This window comes from Camelus bactrianus, chromosome 22 (assembly GCF_048773025.1).
Source record: "Camelus bactrianus isolate YW-2024 breed Bactrian camel chromosome 22, ASM4877302v1, whole genome shotgun sequence".
Lineage (NCBI taxonomy): Eukaryota > Metazoa > Chordata > Mammalia > Artiodactyla > Camelidae > Camelus > Camelus bactrianus.
In genome coordinates, this window is record NC_133560.1 from 10,092,418 (window position 1) to 10,113,885 (window position 21,468).

Consider the following 21,468-nt stretch of genomic DNA (forward strand, 5'->3'; position numbering starts at 1 on the left):
CGTGACTCCACCACCCCTGGCGGGCTGGAGTGAATGGGCCGCCAGCCCTTCGCTGGCACATGAAGCCCAGTGCTGCAGTGGTCCAGGGCCAGGCCACAGAATAACCACCTACTGTTCTTTATCCAATTCTCATCCCATATCAGGGATGACACCCTAGATCCAGAGAGGATTCGTGGAAGGACGCGTGGCAGTCCACACCTCCACTGAGAGCCAGATTCCCTCAGGTGGTAGGCAGGCTCACCACTGGACAGATGCAAGCTCATTTTAGGTGGGGCTTCATTGCATCCTTATTATTAAAACAGTTATAAATTTCTTTGTAGTATTAATTTATATTCCCTAGAAAAATTATAGCCAATGCAGGAAACACTGCTTCGGGAGAGAGCAATCCAAGGGGACACCCCACAAGCAACCCTTTCCAACGTGAGCTTGAGGAAGGGGAACAAGACTATACGCGGCTCTAACTTTTGGGCTTTGGGATCTTTTTTTGTTTTCAGTCCTCTGCCTCCACAGGACTCCCCAGGTCCTACAGACAACACAGAGTTAAACAGTTACGTGGGTTTCGGAGAGACTGCAAACCATAGAGGTATAAGGGCAGCCGCCCAGGAAAGGTTCTGAGAAGGTTTGCAGTTTACAAAAATAGCCTGCTTAACTTGGTTTCACCTTTTTTTTTTTTTCACATCATGTGTATTATTATCCCACAGGACATACCTTGCCAGCGACGGCTCCACATTTTCTAAATTTTACCTTGGGGTAAAATCTGACCACGAGAAAGCTGAACGTTTGGGGTTCTTGCACAGACATTTTTATTGGAAGGGCCTTGCTTCCATGGCGTCTGCCTCCAAGGAGGAAGTTTTTTGGTGAGATGTATAAAACTCATTGCTTTGTGTATTGCAGCTCTGGGGCCAGGAAGTCCTCGACATCACCCCGCACCGTTTCCTCCATGAAAACCCAGGTCCAGCCTCGGTCCCAGCAAGAGCTATGCTTCTCCTAAGCAAGCAGACTTGGGATCAGCTGCTGGCCAGTATGGCTCTGATTTCCCTCTTTGCTTTGGCCACCACTAAGCTCACAGGCAAATCTGTGGTCCACCTTTAGGAACTGTGCAGGATGTGAAGGCTCCAATGTCTTTGCACAAGTCTATTTCCGATATGTTTTTACTGTCTTGTCCTTGTTCCTCTCCCCCCACCCCACCCCCCCGACATCCTTATTTACATAGGCCATCTGACTGTTTCCTACGTATCTGTTACAAGGTGTCCTAGCTGGAGGAGGGACGGATTCAAAGACGCTTTGGCCTCCCTTTCACTCCGTGAAGACAGAGCAGGGAAGAGCACCTGGGCCACAGGATGGGAAAGGCCTGCCTGCACAGAGGAAAACAAACATCCTGTTTGCTCCATGGAGAAACACTGTACATTTTTACGTGGTTTGCTTTTTATACTTTCGGTAGATTGTGGTTTTCTGAAATTATTTGTTTGGGTGTAAATCACTGAAAATGGTGTCTGTATGTTGCTTGTCTATTTTAGCTTTTTTGGTTGTTGTTGTAATTTTTGTGTATTTAGAGCCTTGAGTCTACATATAGCCCACCTGCCCTCCAAAGAAAAAAAAGAAAAAAAGCCGGGCTACTCTGAAAACCTCAGAAACCAGTCGGCCCCTCTTTCCTACTCTCATCTGATGGAGACACCCGGCACAGCTCGGTGGCGATTCACAGGCACAGGCCAGCATCTTCCTGGCCTTCCGTTCTCACCAGAACCCTTCCTGCAACCTCCCAGCAATTGTAGCATTTTTACTTGAAGTCCTATTCCATATTTGGGGTAAAGAAAGACATTCTAATCTTTTATGGCATCGATAGACTAGTGTTTCCTTACAGATAACTGTGCTTGGCTCCTTCCATGAATAATGGTGAATACGGTTCTCTCCACTTATCAGCAAGAAAATCCAGGCCCGGAGAGTTCAGTGACTTGAGTTTGCATTTCATCCTTCTGTCAATCCCTCAGTAAATGATGGGGAAGTTGGGGAAAGGCGAGAAACTAAAAATTGAGCTCAGAATTCAAGGAGCTCGGGTAGAAAGGCAGCGTGAAATTAAATCATGGACTGTTTCTTCAATATCTCTGTCCCCTCCTTCAGCTCCCCTCTTTTGTTCTCAAAATCCTCTTTCTACTCCATCTTTCCTTCCTCAGAAACCTGCCAAGGGGTCTCTGCTGCCACTCTTCCCCACTGGCTCCAGACCTCCTAACACTTCAGTCTCTCCAAGCCCCAGTCTCTGTCCTTTCTTTCCATCTTCTGCTTCAAGGTCAAGGGCCCTGGGAGGAGAGGGAAGTGTGATAGATTAATCACTCTAAGGTTACTACAATGGCCCTTTCTTAATATACATTAATATACACTCCTTCTCTCCGAAAGAGTTGCATTTTTAAAGAGACCGCAGGGAAGCACCCACACCTTGACTCAAAAGAGGACAATTTGTCGTGCAGGAAATTCAGGCAGTAAGCAATAACCGGGGAAATATTCCAAGTTGCAGCACGCTTCCTGCCACCCTGACTCCCCTTGCCACCAGATAGCCTGAGGCCCCACATGGCAGTGCTGGACAAGCGGAAGCTCGTCCCCATGTCCTCCAGTGCCAAGTTACCTTTTATGGCTGGCCTGTGACAAAGGACAGAGCCATCACTGATGGAGAAGAGCCCAGGGGGTGGGTCTGCAGGTCAGAACTACAGGGGTCGCAGCCCACAGTAGCTGCCACCTTGAGCCACCCTGGGCCAGACCCAACTGCTCAGCCTTCACCGGGAACCAGACCTGCCTCCCACAGGCAACTCATCAAAAGGCCTCGCCCCCATCAGATCCCCGTGGTTCAAGGAGTTCTCTGAGCCTCCTGGTTTCCTTGCCTGGTGAGTTTAAACGCAAGCAGCCTCGGCGCCGGACATCCAAACTCCCCCACCCCCTAGTGGAGAGAGGTGAGCCGTGCGCCTCCCGCCCCGCTCCTGCCAAGACGGGGCCTCCTCCACCCGCTGGGTTCAGCGAGCCACTCACTGCAGAAGGGAGACGCAGGCCCTCCACTGGGCACATTTGTCCCCCACCCCTACCCCCAGGCCTCCCCTGAGGGTCTCTGATGGCCTGCGCTCAAAGTTTTCTGGCCTACCCAGTCCACGCCAAGTCTTCGACTGGGAGAGGTCAAATATGTGAATAAAAACGGAAAAAGTATGTCTGTGAGCTGACTGTCTCAAGGGGAGTACAAGGAGTTATTGGACCAGACACGGGGAAGCTTTACTCTTCCCTAATTAGCCAGGTGTTTGGCATGGTCTGCACCGCACAGGCCCAGGAAAACGCCACAGGACACGCTCAAGGTAAATCGCCCTGCGCAGAGGCCCACAGCTCGCTGGCCTGTGGCTCTGAACAGTTCTGAGGCTCCAAGGAGGCACGCCGTTCTCCCAGGCCAAGAGCCAGCCTGAAACCCCGTCTTTGGAGCTTGCCTCGGACACGAGTGACAAGCGGAGGACCTCTGTGTTTGGTTTGGGGGATGTTAGTTTGTTTGTTGCTTTTCCATCAATTGACCAAAAAAAAAAATATATAAGAGAATTCCCTTTTGAATTCCTTAGCTAGATGAACATTTGCGCTCAGTGACTCGTTCTGCTGGAGAGTTTCTAGGAAAGGGGACTGGGGCTAGGCCAAGATGCAGCCTGTCCCACAGAGAGGAGGGGCGCGAGAGATCACTCCAGGCATTCGCCAGGTCGCCTGTTCCTTGGACACGCAGCATCTGTCGGGGCATCAGGACAGAAGGGTAAATAAGCCCCCCAATTTGGGCCTTCCAGAGGCTCCCCCAAGTCTAGTGAAGGAGACAGATGTAAAGGGGGAAAAAAAAACATGGCATTTCTCATTTGCCCTGGCGGAGAAGCTCAGAGGAGGTGGCATTTTGTCTTGAGTCTTGAAGAACAAGCAGAAGAAATCCCCTTCTCGGGGAATTTTTTTTAGAAGCATCCTCATCCTTCCACAAATATCCATGATTGACTCAGTGCCCCAAGGCGGCCAAGATGAAGCTTTTGAGCCCACTCCAGCCTTCAGCCAGGGGTCCCTAGACGCTGCTGCTGGCTCATGGGCCCCCTTCTGAAGTCCACTTCCCCTGGATCAAGGAGAACGTTGGGGCAAACCATGGAGCCAGTAGCAGGAAAGAGGATGGCCCAAGGGAGAAAAACCCAGCCCCTAGACATTTCTCGGGCCCTCCTGAATATTCTTTAATTAGAGCCATCACTTAAAAGTTGGACTATTTCATGTAAAAATTATCCTGACTTTTTCTCTTCTCTGTATGGTGATACTGGGCCCATGTTTCTGGCATGGCAGTTCTAGGCTGGGGCTGAGTGAGAGCTGCCCCTATCAGACAGCATATGTACGAGTTAGCCTTTGCTGCATAAGAAATCACCCCAAAGCTTAGCTGCTTAAAACAACAGACATTTATCAGCTACGATTCTGGATGTCAGCAATCTGGCCTGGGCTCAGCTAGCATTTCTTCAGTTGGTCTCACCTCGGCTCAAGTATATGGCTGTAATCAGAGGCTGACGGGGGTTGGATGGGATACCTCAGTCATCCTTCACGTGGCCTGTCCAGCAGGCTAGCTCAGCAAGAGAGGGCAGGGTCCAAAAGGCAAGCATTTTTCAAGCTTCTGCCTACATGCCTTTTGTTAGGGTCCAGGTGGTTAAAGCAAAATACAAGATCAACCAGAATCAAGGGTTAGGGAAACAGATTTCACCTCCTGATAAGAGGAGCTACAAAGAATGTGTGGTTTATATAAAACAGATAAACAACAGGTTTTGCTGTGTAGCACAGGGAACTGTATTCAATATCTTGTAGTAACCTACCATGAAAAAGAATATGAAAAAGAATATACATATTATATGAGTGTGTGTATAACTGAATCACCATGCTGTACACCAGAAACTAGCACAACATTGTAAACCAGCTATACTTCAATAAAAAAAAAATTTTTTTCATGAGCTCTCCAGTTCACCGTTATAACCCCCACCTTGCAGAGACTGGTGTCAGTCACCATTTTTCCTTGAACTTGAGCTGCTGGTTTTCTTACACCTGGTCTTCCTCAAAACTTCACTATCCCTGGAGCCCTGATGGCATCTACGTTAAGGAATTAAACCTAGAACTCTTATCTTTCAGCTTGGCTGAGAACAAGCATGCCTAACTGTTCCACTCATGCACATGGGAAAGTGAAGTGGATTTCATGAAAATAAAACCCAGAAAGAGGGCACAAAGTAGGTGGTTCTGCTCAGGGATGCCAAAGAAAGGTGAGGATGGCCAAGATGCCAGGGGGTGAAAGGCCAGGCAGAGAGAGCATCAGGGAAGCTGAGACAGACCAGCGTGCTGGCGGAGGGCACGACGCAGTGCAAGGTGTCCAAGGCGGCCCCTGGAAGAACACACAGAGAGGACAACCGCAGACAAGAAAGGAGGGGAAAACTCCTTTTATGGAGTCAGTTCTGATCAAACTGGCTCTGCAGCAGAGCACACAGAGGTGGCAGAGAGCCACGCCCAGCGAGCCCAGGAAAGTGGCCATGCCCCACATGTCCCGCTGCAAGGCTTGTGGGGAACCCAGAAGACTGCAAAACAGGATGCCTGGGGGATAAAACATAGTCTCAGCGAGCAGCCATTCCAGTACACAGTGCAGAACATCTCCAGATGACGCGAGAGGATGGCCAGGGAGGGCGCAGTGCATGAGGGGAACGGCAGCGAGTTCCACCAGAACTAACGGGCAGCACCTGTTACTATGAAAACGGTTGTCCTTCTCCCTCTTTTCATGCAAACTGTTTTGCTTTCGTCCCCGAGGGTACAAAAAGTGTGTCTGAAGTTAATAAATGTCTTAAAAGATGACACTAGAACTCGTATGCTAAAATACACACTGCAACAACGTGCACAAACCTCCCAGGCGGTATTCTTGACAAAAGCAAATGAATCTAATCAAATCTTTAGGCTTAAATTCTAGGATCCAGGTGACACTGGGGACAGAGGCACAGGTAATGCAACACCATGAAGAAATACTCAGACGTGCAGAACGTGGGGACTTTGTACAACTCAACTGGCTTATCCTCTTGTCGTGGTTATTTAAAAAGAAAGAGGGAGGCAGTAATAGACTGTTCTAAAATGAAACTGAAGAGGTATCTCAAGCAAATGCCGTGCAGGAAGGCTGTCTGAATTCTAATCCCTAAAAAACTAAAATCCCAGCCATAAAACACATTTGGAGGGAATAGCAGAGATTGCATATTAAGTTTTATTATTACTGTGGTTACTGTTAAATGATTGCACATTAACGATAAGGATAATGATGCTTCTCAGGCATGCTAACGATACTGCGCATGTGTAGGAGAGCCTTCTTAACTTAGGAAATGTGTGCTAGAGTGTTTAAAGTTTGTGCCAGTTATTAAAATATTGTCTCTTGGCTCCAAATTCATCCTTCTATACTTGGCTTTGTGATGCTGGGTCTGGGACTCTGCAAAACACATGAGACACTCTGCCAAAAGGGGGCACTTGAGAGAGAGGAGTCTGCAAGGCTGGAGGAGGAAGAGACTGGCTCCTTCCCATCTACTTCCTGTTCCTGTTCTGCCACCCAGCACTACTTCATCACCCTGGCTGTACTTCTTTCCCATGGCATCCACAGAATCCAGCCCCACAGAGACAGCAGCCCTGTCCTCAGAGGTCTGGGTCCCAGCGACACAGCTCAGAGGCCAGCACTCGCTCAGCAGCCCGACTTCAGGTAGGAGAGTTTCAGCCACAGGGACTCTTCTTGTAGGTGTCTGGCTTAACAACACCCATCTTTGGACTTTATGCCACCAGCCCAAAGGATGGTAGCTGCTTCCTGAAACTGCCTCCTCCGTGATCCCTTGGAGTTCTCACTGTATTCTTCCGATTACCCAGCTAGTAGCTTTATGGTATCTAGTTAAGTCATCATAGTAAATTCTTTCCACTCAAATAGCAGGTGTGGTTTCTGTTTCCTGAAGAGGTGAAGTGTCATAAATGTTTGCAACTTGCTTGAAAAACATTCAGCCAAAAGGAAAAATAGATAGATAGATGGATAGATAGACAGATGGATGGATGGATGGATGATAGATACAGAGATACAGAGATAGAGGTATATGTGTGTAGATACAACACACATGTCCACAAACATATACTGAGACAAAGAAAGGAAGGAGAGACAAAATTGTTGAATCTTGGTGGTGAGTACAGGGGTGTTGATCACATTAGACATTCACTTTTCTGTGAGTGTAAAATTCGTCACACAGAAAAGTTAAATAAAAGAAGAAAATCAGGACAGTAGTACCTAACTCATGAAACTGTTATGAGAAGTAAGGGGAGACACTAATGAAGGGCAAAAAAAAGTACTTTGCCACTTTCCCAAACACATCCGCAGCCCCGAAGGCCATGTAGCCCGTGGAAGGTTCGGGTCCTGCTGGTTTGGCTGGTCTCCTCTCCTGGACGGAGAACGCGCGTGGGTGTGTGAGCAATAATCTGGGATCTGCCATCAGTGGCTGCACTTGCAGCCGCTCATGGAGGCCCCGACTTGGCAGAGATCCTGGGGCTGGGGGGGGACAGCTCTTTCATACAGGACCCCTCGAATCATCCTGGCAGAAAAGAATCTCTGCCTTTATGGGAGAGAAAGGGGACATTTCAGAAACTTCCCTGGGAAATCACTTAACTCGTTATGATCAGTTCCGAACCTCTGACCTAAATCTCGAGCTCCAGATGGAGCCCCATCTCCTTGCTCTTCCCTCCCACAGATGCCCCTTTTTCTATGAATGAAAGCCCATCCTACACCTTATTAAAGATCCTGCCCCCAACTCTTGCCAGAACACAGTCAAGACCTTGTAACCACCTTCATTGTTCTTTCTTTTTTTAAAACAAGTTCTTGGGTCCAGTTTTCCTGAGATACAGTTGGCATCTGACACCATATCAGTTTAAGGTGTAACACACAATGATCTGATGAAGGCACATACTGCAAAATAATCACCACAATGAGACATCATTCTTTGTCTCTCTTTTATTTTTTTTTCCATTATTTCTTAAACACTATCTTGCTTTTCCTCCAAGCCTCTGACCACTGAGCAACCATGAAAAGCTGGCCTCTCTTTTGGTTTTGATCACAATACATTGTGTTGGGTTTCCATCTATTGTTTCTGGATTGAGGTTTGTTGGCTAAATGCCGCTGACTGATCAGTCTGTATCACACTGCACGTCATTTCACCTGTATTCTTTCCTTCGTTGGTCACACCCTCTAGTGATCCAATTTTTGGTGAGCACAGTTGGTTTTATTGCTTTATTAAGAAAAACTTTTGGCTACCTCAGCCCCAGTTAAATGCCGCTCAGACAAGGAAGGTGTGTGTGAATGTTCGTATGACCTTAAAACAAGAAGGCCAGGGAATTGGCCGCCCATCTCTGGAGGCTCTTTGCAAAGCTTGTCATGGAAATGGCCACGGAAGGGGCAGCGCCAGGATGAAACAGCCAGCCTTACCCCAGGAAAGAGGGCTACCCAAAGTCTGCGACCACTTGGCCCTAAGTGCTCGGTGCTTTGTTCTGTTGCTTCCTATGCCTGAGACAGCCCCCCTGCCTTGCCGGCCTCCCCAAAGCCTTCTCATCCAGTGAGGTCCAGCTCAAGTGTTACATTCCTCATCAAGTTTTCCCTACTTCCTCCAGCAAGATGACAGATGGCCAATAAGCCAATACACACGTGAAAAGACGTTCGTCCTCACCATCAGGAAAATGAACATGAAGACAGTAAGACAGCTATTACAGAACAGCATATGTCACCACGCAGAAATCTGCACGTTCCGAGAAGATGTCGAGACGTGACCGATGACACCGCGTGTTCCGGAGCAACAGAGTTGTAGGAGCCCTGTGGGCATTCCTCAAAGCCAGAGGTGTTATTTAGCAACAGGTGTTGTTTTCAGACATTCCATGGTCAAAAATGTTTAGGAAATGCCAAATTAGACAAAACTAGACAGGCTTATTTACGGCAGGACTTATCACATCCTTTAATATGCTAATGTGGAACGTGACTATTACACCATGTAATTTGCAATATAATCCAGGCTTACTTGAACCCTCTGCCTTTTTTTTTTTTTTTTTTTTTTTTTTAGGATCGCAAGGCCTAAATCTCCCAAAACATGAATTGGAAAATGCTGCTCAAAGCTATTTCTCCATCATCAATCCACGGTCAGAACAGTACTTAATGGAAATTTAACAATATAACTTGCCCACCTAACCCAAGAGAGCAAGGAAATGAACTAGACCAAGAGCTCAGGCTTATCAGTTCCCCAGAGTCCTCCTCGTCCTCTGCCCTGCTGGTCCAAAGAACACGCGGAAAAAACCCTGACAAAAAACTCACAGTAACACTTCCCAAACTGAATAGGTCCCAGTATCATCATTTTAGCCATTTCAGCTTCACTGAATCCTGTGCGTTCAATTCTACTCAGCAGTGGACCGGACAAATGGCCGAAAGAGCTAGGATCCTGCACTACAGCCAAGTCATGGACCACATGCTTGACCCTACACTAGCTGGTTGGAATATTTAGGCAAATGTTCCACGGGATCGGGCTGAGGAGACCAAGAGCCATACTCATACCCATTAACGACCTCAAAAAAGAGGCAGTGTGACAGCCCAACGTTTTTTTATTCATTATCTCTGAGGAGGGGAAATCTGTTATGTTAGCTCATTAAGTATCTATGCTTCCCTTTTTGGGGTAACTACACACTTTTCTTTCCCTTCTCTCCCCTCCCCACCTTGATGGGCCCCTTAATCCAGGCATCCTGTGCTCTCCTGCCCAAGGAGTGGGTCCTGGACCCAAGACAGGTCAATTAGACCCTCATTCACCCACAAATTTCAAAGCTACAATAGAGCAATAGAAGGTCAAAAAAGGTTAGGCTTTGATGGTCATGAAGGTAAAGCCCCAGAGATGGCATTTCAGTCCGCTACCCAGATCCCCAGCATTGTCCTGGGTCCCCTGCTTGGCATGACTCAGGTATTCAGCATTTCTCTTAATCTTGTGAGTGTACCCGACATCCAGCCAATCCATTCCCAAGGAGTTTCTGTTGCTTGCAGCTGAAGAACCTGGGCCAATACACTGAGCAAAACAATTCCTACTGGCCTTTTCTTTAACTGGACTTAAAATCTAAAAGTGACCTGAAAGCTTCCCTGACAGACTCACCTCCTCAACTCGCACAAAAAGGACACTTCCTCAACACACCCAGTGTCCTTCCGCTCACGAGTGATGGTCAGGTTTCCCACCTGCGTGTGTGTCCTGAGCAGATTTCCAAGCAACCTCCGTTTTCCACACAGATACCCACTAAACTGCTCTGGGTAGGTAGCAAGTCTGACTTGTGAGTATTTTTCCTCCCACCTGTGGCAAAACTGGCCCTCCGCTGCCACGTATCAAATGCTGCACAGAAGTGCATGCATCTTTTAAATATTCCAGCGAGCATTTGCACAGCCCCCAAATGTTCACAGCCTGCCGTTCCGCACAGCCTTTTGGCTCCGTGTCTTGAGGCTCCTGCCTTCAGTCAGGCACTCCAAGTATGGAGTGTGGCAGTGCCCGCTCTTGGGTTCTTGTCAGCGGCTCACCAGGGATCACCAAGCCAAGGACGTTCTATTCTGAGTGTGGCCCCAGTATGTTTCATTTCATCAACAAAGCACGAGTTTATTCTGGAGAGAGATGTTTTGGACACATTCACAGTAGCCAACGAGCAGAACTTCCTTATATGCAGAACACAAAATCATCACATAAAAATCTGACCCAACTGCCAGTGTGGGGTTTAAAACAAACAAACTCACCCCGAAAATTACCTCTCTGGGCTGGCCAAGTATGCACCTCGGAGGCACAGGCTGCAACGGTGGGACGGAGACGGTAAAAATCAGACAGCAGTGATTCCTAGTTCTCTGGGGAATGGCTGGGGACCAAAGCCTCCATTTATCTCCATTGAGCTGGAGGTCTTCAGTGGTTCCTGTGCAGACATTTCAGATCTGTGCCCTTTGAAAAAACAATGATAGAGGATAATCGGCTCGGGTTTCCATGCAGTGCTGCCCGGGACTCTCAGTGCAAGAGCAGGAAGGGAACCCAGACTGGTCTCCGCTCTCCAAGGGAGTCAATGAACATGCTGCCCTGCCCATGCCAACGGGTCAGCCCTGGCCCTTTTCTCATGCTTTCCCTCTGCTCTGCACAGCCTTTGTTTCCTTCCTCATCTCAGGAGGTGGTTTCCAAACCTCACCTACCCGTCCACCTCCCAACCTGAGCGAGGTGCCCACAGCCCAGCCCGCCCCACAATGCTCCCCTCTGTACTAGGACTCCACCATGAGACACTTCCGGGGCCCACTTCCAAGGCTTTTTCCCCCACTGGATGACTGTCAGCTCCTTGAGGGCAAGGGATGTATCTGTCTCTGTGTCCCCAGCACCCGGCCCAGCAACCGCACCCACAGCTGGCACTCGCAGACGAGAACAGAGCAAAAGAAACAGAAGCACCACAGGCACAATGATGACCGCAGCTCCTGGCCCCACGATCAATGGGTCACTTAGCCCTGCCTGTGCCAGACCCACCGTGCCCAGGACAGAGGTGGCCTGGCCTCGTTATTTGCAGCCCTGCATGCTGCCAGCATTCCCCGAAGTGCTGGGACGAGTGGGACCTTCAAGAGGCTGTTGAGAGTAGCATCTGAGGTCAAGGCTCCCCAGAAACAGACAATGAGGTTCAAATTCTGCCTCCACTATTCACTAGCTGTACGAACATGGGCGAGTTAGCCTCTCGACGCCTTGCTTTCTTAATCTGTGAAAGGGGCATATGTATAACACATCATAGGATTATTGTAAAGATAGGGAAGTTAATGCAGGTAAAACATTTTGGGCCTTCACTATGTTATTAGTTATTTTTTATTGAGATGTAATTTACAAATGACTGTATAAGCTTAAGGTGTCCAATGTGTTGATTTCATACATTTATATATTGCATATGATATAAACCACATTGTATATTGCAATATGATTACCACTATAGCTTTGGCTAACACCTCTATCACATTATATAACTAACATTCCTCTTCTGTGGTGAGATCGCTTGAAATCTAGTCTCTCAGCAATTTTGAAGCTCTGTATATAACACAGTATTGTTAACTCTGCTCACTGCACCTAAGGTGGTTTAGGTGGTGCCCAGACATAGCCTTGAAGAACATTCGATCAAGGAACTAACTCGTTCTCGATTCTCTTTCACACTTCCTGATTATTTAAAGGGAAAAGTCACCGTTTAACATAAATCTCTAAAACTTGCTGTCCTTTCTTTTAACAAAGAGAAAAAAAGGCCTCAAGCTCACGTCTCTGGCAGGACTGGCTGAAATGCGTCACGTGACTTTTGCCTTTTTTGTATTAGTGTTGTCGTGTAATGGCAGCTGACCATGGTTTTCTATGTATGATAGTGGTATAAATTTTCCATTTAAAATAAATCTATTGAGGGGGGAGGGTGTAGCTCAGTGGTAGAACGTATGCTTAGCACAGACGAGGTCCTGGGTTCAATCCCCAATACCTCTGTTAAATAAATAAATAAACCTAATTACCTCCCCCCAGAAAAATAATAAAGAATAAAATAAAATGAAAAAAATCTATTGAGAGTAAATAACAAGTAGGTTCAAAGGAAAACATAAAGTTACCATGTAAGTACAGCTGGTCCTCCGTATCCATGGTTCCTGCATCCAGGGATTCAACCAGCCAGGAATGGAGTGGCTGAATATCGTATATGGAACCCACGGATACTGAGGGCTGGGGAGAGAGGCCCAAGCTAGGTTCTTCTCCCCCTGTTTCCCCATCCCTCCCTCCTCATTTCCCCCGAGTTGCACAGCTTAGGTTCTAGGCTTAGGTTCTAGTCTAAGTGCAGTGGGAAGTTCCTAAAGGGTTTTCAGCTTGGAAGTTATATAATCCAAATAACTTCTTAAGTCAGGCCTCAGTTCCTTCATTTGTAAAATGGGAGTAAATAAGAGAATGCTTTAAAAAAAAAAAAAGTACCCTGCCTAGTTGGAGGATGGATTGAAGATGTTCTGAAACATGAGCTTGCATCAAAATCAACTGGGGTACTTGTAAAACTCAAGGTGGCTGGGCCCCACCCCTAAAGATTGTGATGCAGTAGGTCTGGGGGAGGCCCAAGAAGATGCATTGCTAACAAGTTCCCAGGTGCTGCTGCTGCTGCTGGTCTGGGGACCCCACTTTGAGAGCCCTTGGATTAGAGAGAACAATAAAGAAGCAGCAGGTGCCATCGTGATGCTGCTGCAATCGTTAAGAGCTGGTAGAGTAAAATGATGTCAGTGAGATGGAGAAAAGTGGTCCAGAATCACTCTATTCTGGAGGGACCATGGACAAGACTGGCCAATGGACTGGATGTGAGGGATGAGGGAAAAGGAAAAATCGGACACAATGCTCCTAGATCTCTGGCTTGATCACCTAGGCAATGATTGTGGCAGAAAGTGAAATGGGGAACCCTTAAGGAGGGGTGGATTCAGAAATAAGGGCTGGAACAGGCTAACTCTCTGAGACTTCTGCAACTCCAAAAAGGCAAGGTCAAGTAGGCAGGAGGAGCCTTCATGAGGACAGCAGTCCTATCTCGCTTTCCAATATACCCGTAGATCTGAGTCCTAGTATATAATAAATACTCAGAAGACCTTTCTTAAAGGTTGAAGAATAAATAGAGGTGGAGGAACCCTAGTCACCGGGGTAGCAAATGCTGCCATGTATGAGGAGGCCATGAACAGTCCCTCCTGAGGCTTCACCGGCTGGACCAGCTGGACCACGCGGTCCATCACCTCCTGACTTTGGCATGTAGGTTGCAGTGCGAGGCTGAGGGTAGAACAGAAGACAGAACTGAGCTCCCCAATTCGCCGTAGGGCTCTTCCTTTAGAAGTCACAGATTTCACACGGGAGCCTCTTTTGGGTGGGTTTTGAGATGGAAAGGTTTGAACTGTGAGCTTAATGAGCATGAAGGCCAGAGGAATCTGGCTAACTTGGGTTTTTTTTTATAAAATAAATCATGGGAAAATCAAAGCTGTGCAACTCAGGGGAAATGAGGAGGGAGTGATGGGGAGACAGGGGGAGAAGAAATGGAGGACAGAACAGGAAAAGTGGCTTCACCGAGACGATCTCCCCACTCGGGTGAGAAGGGGCCAGCCTCCAGACCTTGACTCTCAGGTCAACCTCGACCCTGGGGTCCTCCCCACATCTCGAGGAGGGATGGTGGACCCTCAGCCTCCCCACTTACCGAGTTGTAAATTAAAAGGCTGTAATTCCAGCCAGGGGTTCTGGTGACATCATAAACCACAGAACCACAAGCTCAATTCACCAGAAGCCCCAAGATGGAATTACACCCTTTTTTCCTAATCCAGGCAGCTCTGGTCACTGCCATTTTTTCATGATATAATAGAAGTGAGCAATATTTTAACCATTTGTGCGTGACTTTTCTCATCTAGCAGTTGGGGCCCCTCTCTCCTGTCCACCCCCCCTCCCCCCCCACCCCACTGTGTCCCTTCCTCCCAAGGGGCTTCCTACGGGGACATCCCCTGCTTTCTAAAGCTGCCCCTGCTCCAGGCCTGTGCCTCTCCCCTCTTTCCTCCCACGTCTCTTCTGCTTTTCTGTCTCCTCTTATGGGCAACAGTGTCCTGATTTCTGCCTTAAATTTGCTTTCCAAAAGCAGCCCAGTCTTCTCTAGGTTCAGGGCAAGACCCAAGAGGGTATCTGGAATACGTTCCCAAAAGTCACCTGCAAAGGAACTCATGTTTTCAATGCATCAGGGAGGTTTACAGCTTAAAGAATCTTTCTGAAAGCAAACGAATACTTCCAATACCGTTTTGTGTTGGTTTGGTGTGGAGTCCTAATTTCCGTAAGGTTTTGCTTGACATGGTGTAGACTTGAGCATCACGTGGCCCTTCCCCCTGCTTCCCCACCTGAGGCTTAACGTCGGAACTTAAGCTTCCAGGGGAATCTCATGCAGCGGGGAGAGCCACAAGGAAGGGCGATCATAAAAGCAGCCACGGCTTGATGAGTCCCCTCTGTGTCTCAGATTCCTACAGTATTCCTCACCCCTTTCACAGAGCTATTATTTTCCTCATTTAACAGAGGAGGGAAACTGAGGCTCAGAAATGTGGAGTATTTTGCCCAGTCCCACAACAGCTAAGTAAAAGCCCTTGGATTTGACCCCAATCATCTGACTCAACACCCTACATACACATGCACTCTCAGTGTCCCCTCGAGTAAAATATTTTGAGAATAAATGTTGCATGTGACTCCAAAGGGACTTTAATAATTGGTCTTCATGTAAGGGTTTTTTTTTTTTTAAATTTCAGCAGGGAAGAAAATTCTACACTATTTTAGGGTACAGTAAGAATCAAAAAACACATTCCAAGTGCTCTCTCTATTTTTTTTAAATAAAACAACAAAGTAAGTTATTTCAAAAGATTTTGACTTACCCCCAAAAGCAAAGCAAAGCAAAAAAAGTTTAATTCCACACTGATATAACAGGCAGAAACCTGGACCAGTGACTTGCTTTATAAGGTGTCATGCACAAAACACTATATTGGAGAGGGCGGCTTTCAAAAGAGCTGATCAGCACAAGTCTGTCTGCGCTCGCTGTGTGGGGTGTGCCGTGCGCACCCTGGGCGTCTTGGAGATGGCCCCCCAGTGGGAGGGGGCAGGCCACGTGGGCATCTTGGAGATGTCCCAAGGGCAACAGGCAGACGAGGGGCAGAGAGTCAGTGCTCCAGGGGTTAAGTGACGCCAGGGCTTTATAAAAATATAATGATACTGCAGCCGAACAGAGGCTGCAGCTCACGCACCTCATAAAGGAGTAAGAACCGCATCTGATGTCATTTCTGCAAACGTTTGAGAACACAGCAGTCTTGGTGTTAGAAATGTTGGACAAGAAGAGAAAAGAAGAAAGCAGCAGTTTTATCTTCTTCAGAAAATGCCTCCCTGCCTAATGAAGCACATGTTTGGATGGTTTAAGGAAGATGTGTGAGGCGGTGACCTAATTTTTTTCCTCTAGCATCACGGATAGTAAATAACATCTTCCCAGAGACTACAAATGGGGAAATACCGTCAGCCTATATTACAAAGCGGAAGCGAACGCCGCAGTGAAGAACAAACAGGCACCCTGCTTCTCCAGCTTCTAAGTGAGATGACAAAAGTCTCCTGGTGATGGAGAACAAATCTATTCATCCCCAGCAACAAACATTTAATTACCAAATTAATTCCACAGCATTGTACTGCAGGATGGAAAATCACCATCATCTTCTAAATGTAGAAAGACAAGGAATTTGAAAACATCATGTGGGTTCTCCTTGCAGACTGAATGTCCAGGATCCCACTGGCTGCGCTCACATAGGCGGACCTGCAGGCAAAGCCAGCCTTGACCAACCGCAGAGAAAGCACCCAGCCTTCATGGCTTGCACCCTAGGGCTCTGATGAGACAGGAGTTAAGAGTACAGGGCTGGGGGTTGGACTGCCAAGGTCCAAAATTGGCTGTGGTCTTGGGCAAGTTTTTTAAGCCATATATCCCTCAGTTTCCTTGTCTGTAAACTGAAGATAAGAGTACCCTACTTCACGGGCTTGTTGGGAGGATTAAATGAAAACACATAAAGTGCTTAAAAGTAGTAAACACTCAACAAGCAACAAACATCATGAGCCTTTTCTCCCCCACTAGTATGTTTATGTTGGCTAGAACTCTTACCAGAGATAGAAAATCAGTCTCAAACTTAGCCACCATAACTGAAAAGTCAGGGAAGCACCAGCTTCAGGTACAGCTTGATCCAGAGACTCCAATGGTAATTTCAGGCCTTGGTCTCTCTTTTTCCCCATCTCATCTCTCCTTCCTCTGTCACAGCTCCATTCTCAAACAAGCTCTCTCCTCATGGTGGCAAGATGGCTGCAACAGCATCAGCCTGCATCCTTACAGGTTCAAGTCCAGCAGGAAAGAGCACAGCTTCTGTCTCAGTAGGTCCTGCACAAACTCAGGAATTCAGTCTAACACCACCAGTACAAGTCATTGCTCTTAATTTCCCTTGCTATTGACAAGACTGAGCACATTTCCACTTGTGCATGTTTACTGGCATTTATGTCATTAAAGGGTGTTAATTAAGGCCATTGTTTTATTGAAAAACTCCATGTTCATGGTGCACAATATGAGGAGAGTATATATCTTCTGGTTTATGGTAGAGGTGTCCCAGATCTGCCAAAATTAGAGGTTACTCTCCTTTGGAAACAAGACCTTCACCCCTACAATCCATCGGCCTCCGAAGTATTCTGTTAACACAGTAACTGCAATACGGCCTTCCTCATTCTCAGTTTCACCGGCAAGCTGAAACCACTGCAATGTCCAAGCCCTTTCATCTCACGGACTCTTCACCCCCGAGTCCTCGCCTGATACCCTCTTGGCTCCTGGGGCCATGGAGAAAGTCTGGCTTTAGCTGTTCCGGCATCGTGTTAGATCAAGTCCCGGCTCTTTTTTAAACCCTTGATGAAAACTTGCTTCCTCAGCTGCCCAAATCCCCATCCCTCAACAAAACATGCCGAAAGAGCTGACCTGTCAACCATGCACACATTTTCTGAACACCACGGTTGTTAGAGGGTTCGCTGTCTAACGCTCCCGGGAAGCCAGGAGCCAAGAATTCTCCCCCCACCCCCAACGCTTGGCTTGCTCCCAAGCTATTTTTGGTCCAGGTAAGTCCTGCTCTCTTTAAGGACTTGACTCAAGTGTCACCTGAATTCTCCAAAACGGCTTAGTCATTCCTGCCTTTCTACTCCCAAGCCATCTGGCTCACCTCCGGGTATCACTCTCCCCCTATTTACACACAAAGAAGCTGCACCTTCGAGCTTATGGAAGGTCCCAACGTCACACAGCTGGTGAGTGGTCCCAGAGCCTATGCCTTCATACCACTGTCATCTACTCTCTCGCACAGACCTGGCGGCCTTCCTGTTGCCATTTTTCGTAAGGCATTAAAATGACGAGAAGGACTACAAATCATGCCACCATCACATCCATCAAACGCTTTCTTGTCTACTAAGTGTCTTCACAGATATGACCTCCTTGGTCTTAAACAGGGTGAGGTGGGCAGACCCTCTATCATCCATCCCATTTATTGGACAAAGACATGGTGCTCTCGGATCACATGCCTGGCTGGGAGCTGTTAAGAGCGGACCCGGCATTTCTAGGTCTTATTTTCAAGTTGGAGGTGATGGCCTGGGGCTTTCCTGGCACGTGTGGGACTCAGTCTGCTGGTCTGCAGTGTGGGGCTGGCAGGTGGTGGTCAGCTCGGAGCTGGATGGCTGGACTGTGGTTGGAACTGACCAAGCATGTGAGATGCGTGGGAACCCAGAGCCTCTAAAGAAAGAGCTCGGTCTTTCAGTCTTGCCAGGGAGCTCTCAGGGGAGTTCTCCATTGCCAAGTGTGTGTGTGTCTTACTTAGTGGTGTTAGTGGAACTGGGGAAATATAAATGTAAGGAAGCTTGGCTCCCAACCCTTCCGGTGTCCCTAATACATCTGACTTAAGAGGCCCCTAGCAAAAGTTCCATGTTGTAAAATGGAGAGCAGAGTCAAGTCTTCATAGCTCTGGGGATGTCTGAAGAAGTGAGTTAAAAATATAAGAATGGAGGGGCTATGGGTATTGAAGCTTCCCTGTCACTGCTCTCAGCTTCCTGTCTGCGTGCAACTAGCCTCTTCTGCTTCTCCTAAGCTTGGAGGCAGAATGATATGGTAGTTGGGGTTGACCAGATGTCCCCAGTGTCCCATTGTCTGGCTTCAAATCCCAGTGTTACCATTTACTGCTCTGTAATTCTGAGTGAGCTATGTCTTTGGGCCCACTTCCCCCATCAGGAACACATACCCACTTTGCAGGCATGAAGATAAAGTGAGCTAATCCACTGAAAGTACCTAGAACAGTGCTTGTCACATAGGAGACTTTCAGAGACATTCAGTAAACAGTAAATCAGAGAGACTGAATGACTTGTCAGCTCGCTAGGGAGCCGGGGAGTCAGGACCCAGACCCAGATCAGAGTCGGGATTCTGAATGAGTCCTCCCACCAGGCCATGCTGCCTCTCAGAGCCCTGCCACTTCCCATGGGGGACGGGAGTTTATTAGTGTCTCATCTCACTTCCCACTGGAGCTCTTCCAGGATTCACATCCTATCTTCAGTGGACTTTTTGCCTCCATGAGGTGAAAGCATGACCCTTAATCTAGATTTTTTCCCCTTAAACTCATCTAGCCCTGCAGTTGTCAGGTCTGCCCTGACCCCTGAAAGGATGGTCTGTAAGCTTGGGAACAACATAGGAAGTCGTGTTTTTATACAGCACATGCCCACTTACATAGAGGAGAAAATTCTTCCACAGAGAACCCCTAGCTTGATGCTGATGCAAACTTATCTGAACAATCAGAAGACACACTATCTCCTGTAACGTCGCGGAGAGACAGTGTGGGCTTCAGGTAGGATATGGATCAGGGCTCTATCTGAACGTCTCTGGCTCTCTGGGCTCTGCCCTCCTCCACCCACTGACTCTGCACTTCAAGCTGGCTTCCTTCATTGTGACACACGGCAGCCTGCAGCAAGTGTACTTGCTGACTTTTTATATCTAGGGAGAGAAAGAGGACTTTGTACCTCATTCTCACTTAAGCCACACATCCGTCCTGATCCAGTAACTGTTGCTGGGGCAATGCCATGTGATCACTGGCTCGAATCCAAATTCCTCAACCAACTGTTGAATCACCCTCAGGCCAATCAGGCCCTTGGGGCAGGGATGGGCTCAGAGTCTGTGGGACACAGAGGCCTCTAGGGAGAAGTGGAAACCAGAACACTGGTTCTGTTGGGATGGAGAACGGAAAAGTAGATGCTAAGTACTCGGTCAACAATGCCCATCCCCCAAGGGGGGAGCAGTAAGAAACTGCTGAGCCTAGGAATCCAGGGGAGAGGGGAAAAATCTCATAAAATGTCATATCTGTTAAATTAAAACTCTAATACAGAATCAGCACATTTCATTCAAGAGAAAAGTGTCATAACCGTTACCATTTATTGAGTAACATCCATCGAACACAGAGGTAGGTACTTTCCTACATCAAGTTGTTTCATAATTTAACTCTCACAGCAACCCTTCGAATTTCGAGTCATCACTCCTATTTTATAGCTGAGGAAATGAGGCTCTGAGCAGTACTGCAACTGACTCAGTCACCCAGCTAGCGAGGCACAGCCTGGGACAGCAAACTCAGATTCCTGCGTGGAAAAAGCCCCAGCCCAAAATCTTGCTCGTTACACTTCAAGAAACAAAAGTAGGATGTGTGAGTTAATTTCATGTGGCTCTAATACCATTGTCTGAAAGCAGGAAATAAATGACCTTCAGCCTCTGAGTCCATGGGAAAAAAACACACCAAAAAAAAAAAAAAACATTGTTAAAGTTTAAAAATAAAGTGCAAAGTGGGACCAGAAAAACTGGGAGAATTAGTAAGAAGCCAACATGCATTCTCCTCCTTAAACACACAAAATCCTACTTCGTTGTGGGGCAGGAAGGTGGGACCCTCTCCCCCACATCCAGGGCCAGCTCGTCATGTTTGGACATCACTGTAAGGGTGACTTTAAAAGGCTGCTTTATGCTAACAGGGTCTTCAAAAAGAAGATATCTTTTGGTCCTGCTTGTCTGTCATTCAGAAAGGCATGTGCAGCATTAAAATGAACATCCATACAAAGTGAGTTTGCCTTATGAAGGAGCACTTGATTGCACAGGTTATTTTGTCAGGGTGGGAGTGGAAGCTTGGTCAATGAGACATGTCTGGTAATAGTCTTCGGGGGAGTGGGTCTTAATTGAGAAGGTGTCCCTGTGGCTGTCACCACGGGCTGCTGAAGTCCACATCTACTTCACTGCCCCCCCTGCAAGGGGGTGTTGAGATGGACTGGCTTCCTCTTGCTGCTGTAACAAAGCACCACGAACTTAGTGACTTAAAATAATGCAAATTTATTATCTAGCAGCTCTGGAAGTCAGAAGTCCAAAATGATTCTCACAAGGCTAAAATCAAGGTGTCATTGAGGCTGTGTTCTTTCTGGAGGCTCAAAGGGAAAATCTGTTTCCTTGTCTTTTCCAGCTTCTAAAGGCTGCCTGAATTCCTTGGCTAGTGGCCCCTTCCTCCATCTTCAAAGCACATCACTGCAACATCTCCTCTCTGCCTCTGACCCTCCTGCCTCCCTCTTATGAGGACTCTCATGTTTACATTGGACCCATCTGGATAGTCCAGGATAGTCTTCCCATCTCAAGATCCTTAATGACATCTGCAAAGTCCTTCTTGCCAAAAAATGCAACACATTCACACACACGTCTGAGGGTTCAGGGCATGGACATGAGGAATCACAAAAAAAGGCATCACCTTGTGAAGCTGTCACCACCCACCGCTGAGGACTCAGAAAGACACTGTCTCTAACGGATCAGCTTAAAATAGAAATT

At 47.5% G+C, this 21,468-nt stretch overlaps 1 long non-coding RNA gene across 27 annotated transcripts in view; it reads right to left on the minus strand.

Moving 5' to 3' along the window:
- Positions 1–21,468, minus strand: part of LOC123613430 (uncharacterized) — a 463,022-nt gene that overhangs the window by 312,552 nt on the left and 129,002 nt on the right. For 18 of the 27 annotated variants that reach the window (XR_012501545.1, XR_012501555.1, XR_012501546.1 and 15 more), the window contains one exon: positions 10,805–11,000. This is a non-coding gene — a long non-coding RNA (uncharacterized LOC123613430). The remainder of the gene's footprint in view (positions 1–10,804; positions 11,001–21,468) is intronic. The other 9 variants (XR_012501547.1, XR_012501558.1, XR_012501560.1 and 6 more) reach the window with 1 other exon arrangement.